Below are 19,909 nucleotides of genomic sequence, written 5' to 3' on the forward strand. Positions count from 1 at the left end.
CAGCCAGGGCCCCAAGCACCACAGTTTTTCTTTTATGGTGTAGACGGAACAATTCATAGTTCTGAAGAGAGAGCAAACAAAAGTGATTTGAAGACATTTAGACCCTAATAGTCACCAGCCTATGAAGTCCCATTTGTTTTCAGTGAGAAGGATGACGTAAAAAAGATACAAAAACAAACAAACAAAAGGAACTGAGGTGATACCTCATTGGGTAAAGGTGGTAAAAGGGTACAGACTTCCAGTTATGACATGAATAAGTTCTGGGGAGGTGACGTACGACATGGTGACTGTAGTTAGCAGTTTATTGTATGCATGTTTGAAAGTTGCGAAGAGAGCAGATCTTAAATTTTCTCTCCACACACATACACACACACAAAATTGTAACTACGTGAGATGGTAGACTTGTTAACCTTACTGTGGTTATCATTTCACAATATACATATATATATATTAAATCATTGTGTTATAGATCTTAAACGTACACACTGTTAATTGTCAGTTATGTCTGAAAAAGCTGGGGGGGGGCGCGGAAATGAAGCTCACCTGTTCTTAGGATCGTTACAAGATCCAGTGTTGATGTTGGTCAAGTTTCCATGTGAGGTTGCTTTTCATTTGCCCTCACCCTCCTCTTCTGGGCTTCTTCCCAATTTTGGGGAACCTTCCTCTTCTTAGACACCCAAAGCACCCCGACCCCAACCCCAGGCTGGATAACTTTTTAGCTACCACTCAACAGGGGATCATATTCAGGCTTCATCAGTAGCATTTGATTCTATGGTGAAAACTTCCTCTTGAAATTTGCTCTTTTATTGTTATCTCTTTAACTCGCTGTTTTTCTTTTCCATTTTCTTTTAAAATATATATGTTCTTATTGATTTCAGAGAAGAAGGGAGAGGGGGAGAGAGATAGAAACATCCATGATGAGAGAGAATCATCGATCAGGCTGCCTCCTGCACGCCTACTACTGGGGATGGAGCCTGCAACCTGGGCATGTGCCCTGACTGGGAATTCATGCTTTGATGCTCAACCACTGACTTACAGGAGCCAGGCTTCGTCTCCATTTTCAATGTCATTTTTAGAAAGGCCACATCCATAATAGTAATGGAGAGATAGGCATTATGGAAATAAAATTAAATCCATAACTCATTTTCGCCAAAAGATGGTGCTCGTGTGTCTGTTAAGACCATCTCGGCAGCTCTGCAGAGAAAAACAACCTTCTTTCAAAGAATCTGAAGTTATGAAACCTAAGGCTGTGGAATAATGAGAAGACATTTGATGTTTACCATATTGCATTTGAAATGTAAACAACTTGATTTAAAGGATATGCTTTCCTGAAAAATCTGTTTTTAAAGAGCGGCCTCCCACAGAGAGTTAACATCCCAAATTAAAATACTTGGGAAAGATGCAGGATTCTGCAAACATTTTACTGTCTTTCCTTCCCCAACCACAAAATTGGAATGAAAGCTTGAGAATGACAAGAGAAAGGAAATACTAAAAAAAACATATTAAAGGCATATGTCCCAGTTTGAGACTCAGAATCTTATTGTTTTGCTGCGTAAGGTGGAAGGTTGGGCTTTCTGTGCCTGCATCAGATGTGTCACTTAGCATCCCCAGTGACAGTGATTGAGCACCTACTGTATACTGGGCACCGTGATTAGTAATTTACATTCAGGATTTCACTTCATCCTGAAAACAGCTTTCATATGTACATATTAGTCTCATCAAATCCATCTTACAGAGGGGCAAGGTGAAGCTAATTCATGGAGGGCAAACCTTTGGAGTCAGTATTTGAACCCAAGGCAACTAACTGACTTCAAAGCTCAGTCTTAACCACCATGCCATCCCAGCTCTGTGCATATTTTTCTTAACATTTGAATCCTTGGTTTATGGACTATATTATTTAGTTTCCCAGATCTCTGTGACTCATATGCGTAGTTCATATTTGGCATGAACACATGCAAAGGTGGTCGGCATATGTTCTAGGGATCTACATCTTCAGCCAAATTCCAACAATGCCACCCAACCATGGTATCATTTAAGACACGTTTCTTTACCTAGAAAATCATTGTGTAGGGCTTACAGAAGGACTAGTGTGAGAAATAGAAATGATACACGTGTAATGTTTGTATTTAGTACACACTCAGTATACGGGAGTAACTATTTTCAGAAAACATCTCACAAAATATGATTTCATTCTACAGGCAAACTCCAAATCATCAGTGAGGAAAGGCAGTCCTGTGAAAAAAAAGGACGAAGGCAAAGGTACATCCTTTGAGTAAAATTAGAACCTCCATTTCTAGTAGGTCTGGTCAACTCTAAAGTATTCGCTAAAGATATAGCTTCAGAATTGTCCATCTGAAAATTGTTTTCTAAATTGCAAAGTAATCCTTTGCTTTGAGATTCATAAAATGATATACTTTGAAGTTACAATTGGTTTTGTGCAGTCATAATGTGGTATCATTGACATGTGTTGTGAAGTACATTATATAATATAAAACGAAAGTTAAAATGATTATTCCAAGTCATCCAATGTTAATACTTTCACTACTGAATTAAGATTATGTAAAACTTTATGGTATTAATTATTTTGCATATTTCTTCACCCATAAAGTTCTAGATTAGTTTATTTTCTGAAAAAACAACAGTGATAGGTGACATCTGAATTAATATTTCACTGAATTTGAAGAATAACCTTGGGTATATTGAGTTTACAATAAACTTACTAAGTGAGGACTACATATACAACTAAGGCATTCAGGTCTGTTTGCATATTTTACGTTTTGACTAAGATTAGATTTAATTTAAACCCATATATACATTTCCAAATATCTAACAATAGGTATTTTCTTTTCTTTTTTAAAAAAATATATTTTATTGATTTTTTACAGAGAGGAAGGGAGAGGGATAGAGAGCTAGAAACATCGATGAGAGAGAAACATCGACCAGCTGCCTCCTGCACATCCCCGGTAGGGGATGTGCCTGCAACCAATGTACATGCCCTTGACCGGAATCGAACCCGTGACCCTTCAGTCCGCAGGCCGACGCTCTATCCACTGAGCCAGACCGGTTTCGGCATAACAATAGGTATTTTCACTGTGATTTTTTTTCAACTGTGATTTTCTAGTATCATTTAAATTTGAGAGTTTCCCATAACACAAATGCATGTTTATAAATGCTCAGTCCCTCGGTGAATTTAACACATCACCTCCTGTATTTCACTACATGGGTTAGTCTTTAAAATTGAAGAACAACCCAGCCAGCATGGCTCAGTAGTTGAGTATCGACCCAGGAACTAGGAGGTCACGGTTCAACTCCTGATCAGGGCACGTGCCCAGGTTGCAGGTTCGATCCCCAGTGTGGGGTGTGTAGGAGGCAGCCGATCGATGATTTTCTCCCATCATTGATGTTTCTGTTTCTCTACTTCTCTCCCTTCTTCTCTGAATCAATACAAATTAAAAAAATATATATTTTTAAAAAAATGAAGCACAGCTGGCCTTCGCCTGCTATAATATCCTTCCCTACTCTTCTCTTTGCTGAATCACTTAGCTTCTCCTCCTAAGTTCTATTTTCTAGCATTTAAACCACTCTGCTGATCACCCGGGCCCTCTTCCAATTTCCTCACCTCTCTGTTATGCTAAGCAGTCATAATTCATTAACCAGTTTTCAATCATTAATAAACCCGCTGCCACTCACTGTTCTCTGCTGTATAAGCAACGGTCCCTACAGAAAAACTCCAGGGACACATTCAATGGAGTTCTTTCCAATTACTCATGGGCCCCCACATTTGTTTACATTCCTATCTCTCTAATGAAAGATTTATGGAGTATGTGCTCTGTGCCAAGCCTGTTTCTCTCATTCAGCAGTCTTGTGCTGGCATCTGCAATGTTCCCGGCTGTGGTGGTGATTCAAGATGAACAATAAGCGGCCCTGGCCGGGTAGTTCAGTCCGTTAGAGCGTCGTCCCCATACGCCAAGGTTGCGGGTTCGATCCCTAGTCAGGCCACTTACAGGGATCGGTCAATGAATGCATGAATAAGTGGAACAACAAATGGATGCCTTTCGGGGAAAACCCTCCACTCTGGCTCAGCTCCTGGTCCTGCCCCTGTTCCTGGCGGCAATGACCCTCTTTGGGTGTTTTGTATTTATCAAGTGGGCGTGGCTTGCTGAGGATGACTGATCATCTTCTGGTTAAGCACATGATAGTCTGCCTTCTTTCTGTAGGAGAGAAGGCGGGCTCATTATGCTGAAATAATACTTGCTGCTTGAAAGTTGTCGCATAGAACCTTGAGCTCCTCAGGGGAAAGATGCTGTAGAAATCCAATAAAGAAAGAATACATAAATAATAAGAGGCTGGCCAATGCTAGGCATAGTGAGGTTTCTTTTTTTTTTCTTTCTTTTTTTTTTTTTTTTTTGCTATTGTATGAGACACTCAGTGAATTATAATTTTTCAAAAGTGCGGCTGTTTTATTAAAAGAAAGGAGATTATCAGATATTTCCTTTTTCTCTTGAGATTAAAAGAAGAATAAATGGGTTTCAATTAAAGAAGGGATTTGGGTTAGATAGAGTTGGTTTCTACCGGGCTATTATATTTTAGTAGGTCTGGCCAGTGTGTGAGCTCATTAAAAATGAACAGATGAGCCTGGCCAGTGTGGGTCAGTGGTTGAACATTGACCTATGAACCAGGAGGTCATGATTCGATTCCCTGTCAGGGCACATGCCCAGGTTGTGGGCTTGATCCCCAGTGTGGGGTGTGCAGGAGGCCGCTGATCAGTGATTCTCTTTCATCATTGGTGTTTCTATCTCTCTCTCTGTCTCCCTTCCTTTCTGAAATCAATAAAAAATATTTTTAAAAAATGTATGGAGGAGCAAATGGACCTGCTGATATCACTAACCTCCTTTCCACACTCTGGTTTCTGTGCCGGGCGACTCTGTGTATAAGGAAAAGACACCTGTATTGAATTGTGTGTAACCTTTGCACTGTTCATTGCTTGTTTAATAAAGTGAAATGAAAGTAAATTTAAGCTCCTGAGCAGACAGCCTCCCCAATCTTTGTGGATTGGCTGGCTGAGCTCACCGGTGAGTAATTGCGTGGAAGTGGTAAGGACGATAGGATTGGTGATAACTCCCAGCCCCTGGTCCAGGTGACCTGTGGCTCCATTAGTTAGAATGACGTGGGGATGCAGGAAAAGCATCAGGCTATTGGGGGCCGGAAGATGAGCTGTGATTGCAGTATGTTGACCTTGATGAATGTTGGGATATCCAGAAGGAGACATTGGTTTAAAGTTCAATCAGCCCTAGAGTGTCCACCCGTGAACTGAAGAGTCCCAGGTTTGATTTTGGTCAAAGGCACCTACCTCAGCTGCAGGCTCAGGGTGCAACCAGTTGATGTGTCTCTCTCACATCTATGTTTCTCTCTGTCTCTCCCTCTCCCTTTCACTCCCTCTGGAAATCCTCAGGTGAGGATTAACAACAACAAAAAAGTACTAAAATAAATGCATACCTTTAATAAATAAATAAAGCTTGTTCACTGGAGCAATGGTGAAATTTCCCCTCAGGACAGTTGTGTGTGTTTGAAGGGGCTCATCTGAACATAAATGTTATCAAAATTCCTTCATTATCTCTTGCTCTCTCTCTATACCCGTGGCCGGCAAACTCATTAGTCAACAGAGCCAAATAGCAACAGTACAACAATTGAAATTTCTCTTGAGAGCCAAATCTTTTAAACTTAAACTTCTTCTAACGCCACTTCTTCAAAATAGACTCGCCCAGCCCATGGTATTTTGTGGAAGAGCCACACTCAAGGGGACAAAGAGCCACATGTGGCCTGCGAGCCGCGGTTTGCCGACCACTGCTCTATACTATTTCCAACTGGAGTTGTAAAGTAAGCTGTGCAACATACCAGCGTCACCATGGTGACAAGCCCCCAAATTTGCTGCCTGCAACCATGTCCCAGGCTTGGCATCAGTGATGGTCACAACTGGGGAGGCTTGTATTTGAAGCGGCAACTGAAAGAGATGTGGAGGTCATGATTGTGGGACAGTGACTAGTGTACCAGCTCTAAAGACCGTTGTCCACAGGTCGCCACGAGTGATGCCCTCCAGAAGTCAGCATTACCATCTGTCTCTAGATCTAAAGAGAAGGCCGGCTCCTACCTGGAGCCTGCTGGTGAAGGGCTGTTGCCGAGGGAGACAGTTTCAGGCCTTTAAATGCGGGGATACGTAAGGACGTGGGATCGTCTTGCTGTTTCGCTTGGACCTTGGCTCTCACGCCTCACCGAAAGATAATGGGAAAGTAATGCAGCTGAACAAAGATGCTTTTCATCAAAGGCCAGTCAGAACTCAGGGCAGCAATAGAGCATCTCAAATCGCCCGCAGTACAGGCCCCGGATACCCACACAGGCAAGGAGGCGGCCCTTCTGATGTCTGGCCGGGACTGCGCTGCACGGGTGGTCGCTCTGTCTCCGTGGGTGGCTCACCTCTTTCACGTGTGCAGTAAAAATAATTTCCTCTTTCTCTCGGAAGCAAATGGTTGCAGCCAGAAGTCTGTGATTGCATCTAAAATTAGAGAAATTAGACCCTTCGGTTGGAGGCTCGGAAAAACAGATAAGGGCTGATTTCATCCACCTCCCCAAAGGCAGAAAGGGTGAGAGGTACATATTCTTTTATTTTTTATTTATTTATTTTTATTTTTTACAGAGTGGAAGAGAGAGGGATAGAGAGTTAGAAACATCGATGAGAGAGAAACATGGATCAGCTGCCTCCTGCACACCCCCTACTGGGGATGTGCCCGCAACCAAGGTACATGCCCTTGACCGGAACCGAACCTGGGACCTTTCAGTCTGCAGGCCGATGCTCTATCCACTGAGCCAAACCGGTTAGGGCAAGAGAGGTATATATTCAATGGGAAAATTTGTTTGTTTCAATTGATAATCTATCCTCATGGGCAGACGTCCTAGAAAAAGACCCGGACGGAACTTACACGGGAGCTAAGGTGTCGTTTAGAGGGTGCTAAGCTATGCCCATCCTCATTTCCAGATTCTTGGGGTAGAGGGGTCATGTCAGTAGAGACCCCAAGAATTCACAGAAGCAACCATATATTTTGAGGCTAATTTATGGAAAAAGACCCATTTTCACGGGTTTCTCATTTCACACACTCGGAAACTTTGCCGACTGCTAACTTCAGTTGCACATTGTGCCCTGTAATATTAGACATATATTTCTCTTAAGCCCGGCAGACAAGAATATTTTATTCTTCTGAGTTCGGCAATCAATCACGGTGCCCTGGCTCTTTAATTTTATGTTTCCGAACACATCCCCGGATCGGCTTTGTGATTTGTTGATGGTGTGGAACTTCACTTGTAAAAATAATGTTTGTTGAAGAAAGTTGGCAAAAAAAATAAATAAATAAATAAAAAAGGCCAAAAGAGAGAAACCTCTATAATCCATGTCATAATGTGTTCAGAGTTCAGAAAAAATTCTCATTGCCTATAAATTTGACAACATAATTGCCTCTAAGGAGAGATTAGATGTGTAGTTTTATTCCCTCCTCATTATTATCCACATAAAATACTATATTGGATTAAGGCCATGACATTGAAGAGGTTTTAGCCATCAGAAAGATAATTAATTGAGTAAGGTCCAGTAGAGCTTTTGGTTATAAAACTAGTTCATCACTATTTTAGTGCAGCTTATTTAGATTTGTTTTAACTCTTAAAAGACAAAGACATACCACTTTTATATAAGACTGTTGACCTTGGTGAAGTTTTCGAGGGATTTAAAACTTACACGGCGAGTCTGAATCTTTTGTGTTCTGGAAATGAAAAAGAATTTCCATCAGACATCTGGTAAGCTGAAGCCAGTGCCTGCAATGGAAGATAAAGATGAATTCTGGCTCTTGAGAAAGTGAAGTAGAAGGATGCATTTTTAAAGGTGTGAAGGCCTGTATTGTAGCCCGAGAGAAACCAAACCATAAACAGATTCTTTCTTAAAATAGTGGCCAACTGTTTCTTGGGATGGGATTTTAAGTAGCAATAAAATAAAAAAAAATGAAAGACCTATAAACTTTGAAACACAGAGCACAGAATGGCGAATGAACCCCATCAACATAACTCATGCAAAGGAAACTTTCTTATAATTTTGTCTCTAACACATGAATTTCAATTGTTGTGTAAATATATATGTATTTTAATTTTCCCTACTTAACATGTTTGATGACTACAAGAGTGTGAAAATTATCAGTTAATCTCATTTAGGGTCTTTACAAGCAGACAGTTCAGATCCTCAGTGAGATTATTTATGACTTGATTCAATTGTAACCCTGGAAACAAGATGGCAGTTTATAGGTTTACCTGCTTTTTTTTTTGTTTTGTTTTATTTTTGTTTTGTTTTCAATGTGTTACAAACTGAATTCAGTTATGGGCCTCAGTCCATGTTGGTTTTGAGTGACAGGTGTCTGTTGATGTCTGCTTGTTTTCATTGGTCTGTCTTATTGTTTCAGCATCAAGTAAACATCCTCAGAGCCAAGTCTCTGGCATTCACCAATCCAGCTTGTGTTCTCTCTAGCCCCTAGAACTTGTCTTCTTAGCTTTGATGTCTCTTAGAGCCCTTTGGCAGTCTCAAGAAGGCTATGGACTCCTTTTCAGAATTATCTTTTCATAATGTATAGGATAAAATACACAAAAACAGACCCTTTGGGACCCCACATGGAAATCATCTACTGGCTTAGTCTGTTCAGGCTGCTATAACAGAATACTATAGACGGAATGACTCTTTTTATAACCAAAAGCTCTATTGGACCTTACTCAATAGACAACAGGAGTTTATTTCTCACAATTCCGGAGGCTGCAAAGTCCAAGATAAAGGTGCCAGCAGATTGGGTGTCTGTTGGAAACCTGCTTCCTTCTTCATGGATTCAGCCTCCTGTAAGGGCACTAATTTACATCTGAGGACCCCACCCTCAAGACCTAATCATCTCTCAAAGACCTCACCTCCTGATAGCATCACAATGAAGAGGGTAGGATTTTAATGTATGAATCTTGGGGGGGACACAAGCATTTAGTCCCTAACACCCTCTTTAGCACACTATGCAGAAGAAATTAGAGCCAGCCGGCCATTAAATCGAAGGGGAAAGGTCACCAGAGAAAACACCTTTATTTCTGTCTCCAGTTTCTCTCCCTTGATGAGACTAACCAATCCTGGTATACGTTTCCTATAAATTCAAGGGGAGATTTGAGTGTTCCAGCATACACCTAGGGATGGGACATGATGGACGATGTCAACAAGGACATCACTTTTCTCTGTGGGATCATCTTTTTGACTCTTTTTTTTAATTTTAATTTTTAAAATATATATTTTATTGATTTTTTTTTTACAGAGAGGAAGGGAGAGGGATAGTTAGAAACATCGATGAGAGAGAAACATCGATCAGCTGCCTCCTGCACACCTCCTACTGGGGATGTGCCCGCAACCAAGGTACATGCCCTTGACCGGAATCGAACCTGGGACCTTTCAGTCCGCAGGCCGACGCTCTATCCACTGAGCCAAACCAGTTAGGGCATCATTTTGACTCTTGAAGGTGGAGCACCTTCCTCTTGAATCCTTGTTATTTTGTCCATCTCCTGGAGAGCTTTTCTCACAGTTTAATGCGATTTAATTGGCCTTAAAAGTACAAAAACAGGGGGGAAAGTAGTGGATGTTTCATCATTCTATTCTGCATATACTCCGCAATCGGTTTTGTCACGTAGATTGCATCAAGCCAATGGGAGCAGTGCGTTGAAAGAAGTTTTCTCCAGATTATCCAGCTGTTGAGTCAACATCATAGTCAGTGCCCAAGGCAGCATTGCTTCTGGAATTTTAGAAGGCTTTGGTAGATTTGTTTGATAACCAACCCTCTTGACTGGGAGTGCTAATGCCAGGTTATTTAACACGGTGCATTTGAAAGCACCAACCTGGAAGTGCATTTAGGAAAAATTCACCTACGTTACTCCTAGGTTGTTGTCTTCCTGCTCTGAAACGAGGCTCCTGGATGCATGTCTTGCTCCTACTTTGGTTCCAACCTTAGACTTTAGGTTTTTTTACTCTTCCCACCACCTTCTCATTTTCCCATGGGTCTTTCGCCTTTGTTACATGAACTCCCGGTACGAACAAAGTTGTTCCAGAGCGTACTCATTCTCTTATTAAACTGGGTATCCCTAAGTGCTGACCCAAGCTGGCCTTGGACACAATTCCAATGAACAATAGGAAACAAACAAAAAAAAATTTTTTTGCAGACTGCAATCCGGGACTCGAAAATAGAAGTTATAAACCTGGTTATGAGAGATGAACCCCACTGAAGTAAAAATTCAAGCAAATTTGTGTTGCTTTCATTTTTTTACTCTTGGAATACAACCATTAGGAGAATCCTTTAAAGAAATAAAACAACAACAAAGTAATGATTCTCACTGATTTTCTTTTGGTTAAAAACATTTTACAGGGGGAAAGTCAGTTTGGATGTATGACCTGAAGGCTATGTCCCTCATTCAGACCTTCGTTTGGCTCCTGCCTCTAGTTTATCCTGGCAGATCCCAATGTGAATGGGCAAAATAACGATGACAGATGGGCAAGAGGACAATCACGCCAGGATTCCAGCCCGCACCCTGCACTTGAATAACTAATAAGGCATTTATTTTTGCTCAAGAAATGCATGTGACAATGTTGGACACTAGCCTGTATGTTTGAGTAGACCTATCCCAGTGAACTTAAAATATATTTATTACATTGGCAAACTCTGGACATGCAAGTATAATAAATGTAAATTTTTCAGACAAATAATAGCTTCAGAACAATCTCAATAATTGAAAGAGAGACATTCAGTGATGCCACAAACACAGACATTTTTTAACTTCTTTTTTTAAATACATATTTTTTTTTATTGATTTTAGAGAGGAAGAGAGAGGGAAGTAGAACTAGAAACATCAGTGATGAGAGAGAATCATTGATCAGCTGCTTCCTGCATGCCCCACATTGGGGATCGAGCCCACAACCTGGGCATGGAATGGAACCGAGACCTCCCGGTTCATAGGTCGACGCTCAAACACCGAGCCAAACAAGTCAGGCTCTTACCTTCTTCTTGATGGAGATTTGCAAGTTGAGCCTAAATTGGCATCAAATTCAGATTTTCCCCTCCAAGTAAATCAAAGAGAAGCAGATACAAAGCTGGATCCCACTGTGAGAAACAATGAAGGAGGTCCTCGTTTGTTATTGCTTTTCCTCTGGGGTATCTATCCGAAGTCCAAAAAAAAAAAAAAATTATGGAAGTTGTATTTCTCATTTTTAAAGTGAATTCACTGTTCCAATATAATTACTTGAACAGGCAAGATTTCAATAATCAGAAAATAGAACGTAAACGAAGATAGCTGAGAAAGCATTGCCGCGGTGAAAAAAAAAATCAATCAAAGGGAGCATAAAAAATAAACTTCTAGAAAATGTGTGCCTTGGCAATGGATACGTCCGCTGTAGGTGAAATGATTATTGTTTTTCTGAAGACGGAGTATTGTAACATTTGCTGTTCTTTTAACCATAAATGACTTTTTCTGCCTGCCTGATTTTGTAATCAGAATCTGCCAGAATGCTATCTACATGCGCCATCATTAGCATGAAGCAGTAACACATCAACGTTGATAATGGAGAAAGTAAAAGGCACTTGCTTCTTTACTGAAACTTTGTCATTGAAGTGCAGTACTGACTAAGATGAATTGTGCTCCTCCGAAGTTAGGTCCTTCCATGCACAATTGGGCAACTTTCAATTATAGAATTCTCGCAGCCTTCCTCGCGTAGGACCAGTTATTAGCGCTGGCCTCACACTGAGATAAAGCTACATGTTTAATCTTAACATACTCGCAGTGTGCAAAGCGCCTCTGCTGTTTGAGCTGCTCCAGTTTCTACTGCTCACGGTCACTGTCAGCCTCACGAGACATCCAGTCTTGGTGGATGCTCAGCTGGTGGCATTAGGAGACTCTAGAGGACATGCTAGCCATCTACCCAGGTAGGAGTTATTTCATCGGGTCCCCATCATGATCATACCTGTGCCTCCAAAATGCAAACTTCTTCTTGTCAGGCTAAAGCACGCCATTATTTTTCATGTGCCCCAAAACTCATTTCTCTCCAGGAGAAGGGGGAAGGAAAGAGAAAGGCTAGATGATCATAATGGAGATTTAGGGAGCAATTTGCAAGTAAAAGAACTAGTTTTGAACTGTTTCTCTGACTCAAGAATTGGTCATCTATCAATTCAGTAAGGAGAATTCATCAGGGTTACTCTGAGTAAAAATGTGATGTAAAATGACGATCACTCAGATGGGTAATACCTGCCCTTTGTTTTCATTTGGTCAAAAATAAAGGGAAGGAGATGATTCGCCTGTCATGTAGAATAAAGCTCTACCAAAATTAAACAAGATCAGAATGGTTTTCGGTTTTACTTTTTTTTTGTTGTTGTTGTTCTAATCACAAGAAACCGTCCTGTTAGAGCTTTAGAAATGAATATATTTTTAAATCTGAAGGACTGGAGAAATAGTCATTATAAGGCTGGGTCTCTCAGATGATCATCAGATTGAACGTTAAAGGCTAACAGGATACAATGTGATTCAGAGGACAGATGAAATAAGAGAAAAATTCCCCACATGAAAGTGTATATGCAATGAATAATTTAAGTGCTCAAGCCCAGCCAGTGTGGCTCAGTGATTGAGCATCCACCTGTGAACCAAGAGGTCATGGTTCGATTCCAGGTCAGGGCACATGCCCAGGTTGAAGGCTTGATTCCCAATAGGGGGTGTGCAGGAAGCAGTCAATCAATAATCCTCTCTCATCATTGATGTTTCTATCCCTCTTTCCCTTCCCCTTCCTCTCTGAGATCAATAAAAATATATTTAAAAATGTAAGTGTTCAATAATTATTTTCTGAATAAATAAATGAATAAAAGCAATTCAGATTGTATGTTAAGCTCCACATTTCACATGGAATAGGTAAAAAAAATTGCTAAATGCAGCATTTCTTAGTCAAAAATCATAATTTTAAACTTTATGTCCCCAAATTTCTGTTCTTGGTATTTTTTTTTCTTAGTACCATATTGTAGCTTTACTAATTCCACTTCCCTTTTAAATCAGCTTGGCTTATAAGTTAGCATCTCAGACTAACAGCAAGTAATGCTAAATTAGTTGTGGTTACTTGTAATTCCAAGGGCAGAGAGAAAGGAATAATTTTAAAATACAGCAAACAGATTTTCTCAGACAGGGTAAATTTCCTCAATGAGGGGATTATTTTCTGTTATAACATTTTATCTTTTTCTGTATGTGTGAGAGAAAGTGATGGAGTCTCTAACATACGAGCACCAAACATTGATTTCATGATGATATTTAACTTTATGGTTGGTTTTTAAAAGATGAATGTCAAATAAGGCTGCTTTATAGAAAATTCTGATGAATTGTCACATTCTCTACTACTTTGCAAAGCACTTTCTTAATATACTCATTATTTTCCTTGATGTGAAAAGACGTCCCATAGAAACCAGCAGGGTGTTTTCCCACGGCCACATCTGAGCAGCGCTGTGTAATTAGCTCACAGGCAGACATTTTATCAATGTGCTAAACAGAGCCCTTTCTACTTGAACTCTTTATTTTCTATTCTGTTGTACTTCCTGCAACATGCAGTCTCCTAAACATGAACCATGGGTTCGGTTACCAAAAAAGCTTGACGTCTTTCCTCCTTTGTCTAAGATTTCCAGAAACGGGTCCATTTGATATTAAAATACATTCTCATGAAGTTTTTCTTAAAATATATTTTTTCTAGAGGCCCAGTGCACAAAATTCGTGCAAGGGGCTCGGCCCTCGCAGCCGCAGCTTCGTCCAGAAGGTTGTTTGGCTGTCCGGTCTAATTAGCATATTATGCTTTGATTATTATAGAGTGATTTCAGAGAAGAAGGGAGAGGGAGAGAGAAATAGAAACATCAATGATGAGAGAGAATCATTGATTGGCTGCATCCTGGGGATCGAACCCACACTGGGGATCCAGCCCACAACCTGGGCATGTGCCCTGACGAGGAATTGAACTGTGACATCCTGGTTCATAGGTCAGCACAACCACTGTGCCATGCCAGCAGGCCATTCTCATGAAATGTGAAATGTCTCCGGACAATGCATTTGTTTTTCCCTGTGAAAATTTGTGGTCTGTGTGGGAAGACATGTCAACATTATTTCAGATAGTGTCTCTTCCTCCCCGGGTGACATACATACGCCAATTAGCCAGAGGAATTCATTCTGTTCTGGCTGCTTCCAGGGCTCATTTATAGGCTTGAGTATCTGATAGCCCATTTCTAAATATGAAGCTGGTTGTCTAGAAATGTCACTCTCACCTTTACAAGACAAACAATTTGGATAAACACTGCATCTGAAGCTTCGGAAGTAATGCAAAGGAATACCAATGGCCTTGAGATATATATATGTGTGTGTGTGTGTGTGTGTGTGTGTGTGTGTGTATGCTTTAAATTATATTCTGTGATCAAGATACTTATGAAACATAAACACTCACATGAGCAGAGTAGCAATTGAAACTAGTTTAAGGCCCTACAATTGTGTTCATCTTTGAAAATGTTCACATCCCGTAGTAATGACTGTTTGCACTCAGAATACATATTTCACCTCAGATTGTCAAACTACAATCTTCAGTCTGAATGGTGAGGTAGATAAGTACTATATTCACTTGCTAAGTGTTTACGCCAAAGCCGAGACAGAATGCAGAGGCAGTCGATTGAAAAGATGAGAGGGATCCGTCGAAAGGGGTGCCCATCAGCCACACGGTGAACGTAGATGATTTTACTGCTTATATCTAGCGTCATAGGTTTGACTGAACTGACTTTAGATTTGAAGTTGAGGTTTTAGTTGATGGCCATATTCATGTGACAATGCCGTTTTGAGAACTTGGCTGACCCTTACTACCAATAGCCACACCACAGAGGCCTAGGTAGAGACAGGCCAAATCGGTCATGCTGGTCTCCTGTATGAATAAGTACAAGACTGGTGTTTTGGCTCAATCCAGGATCAGACTGTCCTTAGAATGTCTCTACTATTCTTTGTAGAGACACGGTTTCGCTAAATGGTTATAGAATTTCATTTCATGCATATTATTTCAATTGGCTAATTGTGAAGAAGTGTTGTTTGGCATTTTCTTTTTAAAAATTACTAAAATGTACACCTTGTTTATTTAAGTCTATCTGAAACACTTTACAAAGTGAACTATATTCTCACAAAAACCATAGGTAGCCCTAACCAGTTTGGCTCAGTGGATAGAGCGTCAGACTGTGGACTGAGGGGTCCCGGGTTTGATTCCGGTCAAGACCATGTACCTTGGTTGTGGGCACATCCCCAGTGGGGGGCGTGCAGGAGGCAGCTGATCGATGTTTTTCTCTCATCGATGTTTCTAACTCTCTATCCCTTTCCCTTCCTCTCTGTAAAAAAACAACAACAATAAAATATATAAAAAACATAGGTAGATGCTATTATTATTATTATTATTATTATTATTATTATTATTTTATCTAATGAATGAGGAAACCAAGGCACAGAGTGGCAACTTTGCCCTTTATTAACTGCTGACATCATGATTCTAACCTAGACAGGGTGACTCCTGGGTTACTAGGGATGGTTTTGGTAAGGAAGCATCAATGAACAAACATGCTCACAGCAGGACAAACTGTGCATAATTGCACTGATATGAGATTTCTAAAATAGTCCAATGCATGAAGCAGAGCATAGAATGGTGTTTACCAGGGGTGTGGGAAGAAGGAAACGGAGTCTCTTCAAAGGATGTAAAGTTTGTTACACAAGATGAATAAGTTCTGGAATTCTCTTATACAACATGGTACTTAATGATACTGTACTTTGCACTTACAAATTTGTTAAGATCTCATGTTAAGTGGTCCTATCTCAATAAAAAACAAACACAGAAACATAACCCTAATAAATCCTATTGTTATCCTAAAAATAGTTCTCAATTTATTCTTAGATTTTTGTTTATAGGCAGAAAAGTTACATTAAATGTATTATTTGGCTGTCACCTTTCTAAAAAATTAAAAGTAAGCCATTTAAATAAAGATATATTTTACTTTTACTTATTTAGAAATTCTTTTAATTCTAAAAGTTAGATCCCAAAAGGTCATTTTTGGGGGAAAAAGAGAGAGAGAGAGAGAGAAAGAGAGAGAGAAAATAAAATGTGGATTAGATATTATCAGTTACCTAAAAAGAAATATCTATCAGAGCTTTCAAGATTAAAATAGTTAAGAAGAAAAAAATAAAGGATTTAGAAGAAAAAATCAAGGTCAGAGGCAGGGAACTAACATATCTTATTGTCTTGTATTTGTCAAGTTCTTCGTATGTACATTTTGATTTAATCTTTGATAAAATCTTTTAAAGAAAGTATAGCATCCTGTTTACAAAATAGCAAACATGAGCCGCAGGGAGATGAAACGTATCATCCAAGCTCACCAGGCTAGGCCGTGACAAAGCCAGGATTTGAATCTGCTTGACAAAGCCCACAATAGTTCCATCCACATCACCTCCAATATAAAGACAACATCCTTGTAACTTCATTACCAGAGATAAAGTCTTTTGGGGAACTGAATTTACCAGGAGATTTATCTCATTGAGCTCTGTGTAAGTTGTGATGGATATAAAAGTGGACAATGCCTTTGGCTCATCTTCTGTAAAAACTATTATGTGACAATCAAAATGGATGATTCTTATATCTCACCCTTATACATGCCGTGAAATTAAATTACTAAGTCAAGAAACATCTGCCAGAGGGGTTAGTGTAAGACAGTGGTCAGCAAACTGCGGCTCGCGAGCCACATGCGGCACACAAGCTGCCGTTTGCCGCTCTGTTGACTAATGAGTTTGCCAACAACTGGGATAGGGGCTTAATCACAAGGAACAACAACAGCCTGTAATTATTGGAATCGAGAGTCTAGGTCAGTGGTCCCCAAACTCATTAGTCAACAGAGCGGCAAACCGCAGCTTGCGAGTTTGCCGACCACTGGTGTAGGAGAAAGGAACATGGGGAAACCATAAAGAATAAAATTCATACGGAATGACCAGAGGAGCATTGAGGATCTGGATGTCAAAGGATGGGTGAGTCTTAAATGACCAGATCGCTCAAGGAAAGTATTCAAGGCATAAGTAAAGGAATAAACAGATCTGAAGGGGTAAGAAAATGTTGGTACAATGAAGAAATGTCAATGATTATTACTACTTTTGAACATATTTATTATCTGTCATTTACTTATGATACGTGATCTCCAATTCTCACAACTTTCCTGAATGACAAGTATCATTACCACCATTTTAGAGAAGAGGAAACAGAGACTCAGAAATATCAGTAAATAAATCCAGAAGGAAATAATGAATTACCAGAACATGAAAGTACATAGCAACTGATAGGCCATCGTAATGTGGAGCTGACTGGGGTCAAGAATTCTATTAATTATCATAATTACTTTGCTCTCAGTATTCAGAGCATGGTAGATACACTTTCTTACTTAAACCATTTCTTTTGAGGGGACTATGATGATCACCACTGATGTACACGTTAAAACAAAACAAAACTGAGTCTCAGAGAAAATTAAATTGCTCAGTGCCATAAAGCTATGAGTGTTGACCTTTTGAAACTGTAATAAATTTTTTTGCAGATTTGCTTATATGCATTTTCTGGGGAAAAGGTGGGTAGCTTGCATCACCTTCTCAAAGGAAGTTCATGATGTAAAAAGAAGTTAACAATCACTGTGTTGGGAAGAGGAGGTCTTTGCCGTAGACACTGCCGCCGCTATGCAGAGGGAGGAGAATCAGCTTAAAGCATCATTAGATGCACTGGTGAGTCATGTGGCTGATCTGAAGAACTCACTGGGGAGTTTCATTTACAAATTAGAGAACAAATATGACCGGTTGACCTGGCCCTCTGTCCTGGACTTTCCCTTGCTCTCGGGACAGTTGAACACTCTGAACAAGGTCTTAAAGCATGAAAAGACACCACAGTTCCGGAACCAGGGGACAACAACATCCCTCTGTTGTTGTCCCCAGACCGTGATGAAGTTCTCATGCGGCAGACTGAAGGACGAGTACCTGCTTTCAGCCATGAGGTAGTCCCTGACCATCTGAGAACCACGCCTGACCCTGAGGTTGAAGAGCAAGAGAAACAACTGACAACAGATGCTGCCCGCATCGGTGCTGATGCAGCTCAGAAGCAGATCCAGAGCTGAAATGAAATGTGCTCAAACCTTTTGGAGAAAATCAGCAAAGAGGAACGAGAATCTGAGAGTGGAGGTCTCCGGCCAACAAGCAGACCTTTAACCCTGCAGACGCCAATGCCTTGGTGGCAGCTGTTGTCTGTGGAAAAGGCCTGTCTAATTGGAGACCTTCAGGCTGCAGTGGACCTGGCCGGCCAGGCCAGCCAGGAACTGGAACAACCCTTGCAGGGGCCTCAGGATTACAGCAGGTGCAGAGAACAGGTGCTCCAAGCCAGCAGCAGTCAATTCCCAGTGGGGTGCAAATGGCCCACGCAGGTCAACCAGGGAAAATGCCAAGTGGAATAAAAACCAACATCAAGTCAGCTTCAGTGCATCCCTACCAGCGGTGAGTGTGGCCAGCGACCTCTACTCCCAGGTGCTCTTTGTAGAGCTGGGCAGTGAAACTGCCTTTTGCCCAAACTGACCTCGATGGGGTCAGTAAAAGGACATGGGCTTTCAGCAACAGACAAATCCCAGCTTTACCACTGACTGTGTGACCTTGGGCAAGTGACCTAATTTTTCTGAGCCTGTTTTCTTATTTGTAAATGGTAATAACCCCTACGTCATAAGATGGTTGTGAGGATTAAATGAGAAAATAAAGGTAAAACACTTAGCACAGTATATGAAATAATTGGTATTCAATAAATGATAGTTTCTACAGCCAAAAAAAAAAAAAAAAAGAAAGAAAGAATGAATGAATCACTGTTTTACTATGCTGCTATAAAAAAGAAGGAACTTTTACCATTTGCAACAGCATGGATGGACCTGGAGAGTATTATGCTAAGCAAAATAAGCCAGTCGGAGAAAGATAAATATCACATGATCTCATTCATATGTGGGATATAATGAACAACATAAATTGATGAACAAAAATAGATCCAGAGACTAAGAAACACTAATCAGACCATCCAACCTCAGATAGAAGGCAGAGGGCTGGAGGGGAGTAAGAGATCAACCAAAGGACTTGTATGCACGCATATTAGCATAACCAATGGACAGGGATACTGGGGCGGTGGGGGCTTGTCCTGGGGGGCGGGAGTGGCGGGGGTGGGGTCAATCGGGGAAAAAGGAGACATATGTAATACCTTAAACAATTAAAAAAAAAATCACTGTGATGCCTTCAGGAGGGCACTGGAATAGGTAGGCATTATGGTCTGGCCGGGTGCATCCCACAAGGGGGAAATTCCTGTATGACTTGGTTCCCTGGTAGAGTTTGGAGATGGTCTTACCTAAAGGTGCATTGAAGAAATAAGTAAACGCATTGACAACAATGGGAGGAATGTTTCTCACCATTGGAGAAGGGGGTACAAACATGACAAGGTGAAAACTGGAATGAAATTCATGGTGTAGGAGTGGAATGTGTGGTGTTGGTGTAAACCCATAGATGTGAGTATGCAAATAGACACAGAAATGAATAGAGATATATGTATATAAATACGTATATATTTTTAATGTGTTTTTAATTGATTTCAGAGAGGAGGGGGGGGAGAGATAGTAACATCAATGATGAGAAAGAATCATTGATCAGCTGCCTCCTGCACACTCCCTACTGGAAATCACACCCACAACACGCATGTGCCCTAACCGGGAATCGAACCATGACCTTCTGGTTC

The 19,909-nt window shown here is 40.6% G+C and overlaps 1 pseudogene; it reads left to right on the top strand.

The window, feature by feature from the left end:
- Positions 1 to 17,838: 17,838 nt before the first annotated feature.
- Positions 17,839 to 18,687, top strand: LOC103293545 (mediator of RNA polymerase II transcription subunit 8-like; annotated as a pseudogene).
- Positions 18,688 to 19,909: the final 1,222 nt, after the last annotated feature.

This window comes from Eptesicus fuscus, chromosome 24 (genome assembly GCF_027574615.1).
Source record: "Eptesicus fuscus isolate TK198812 chromosome 24, DD_ASM_mEF_20220401, whole genome shotgun sequence".
In the NCBI taxonomy this organism is placed as follows: Eukaryota; Metazoa; Chordata; class Mammalia; order Chiroptera; family Vespertilionidae; genus Eptesicus; species Eptesicus fuscus.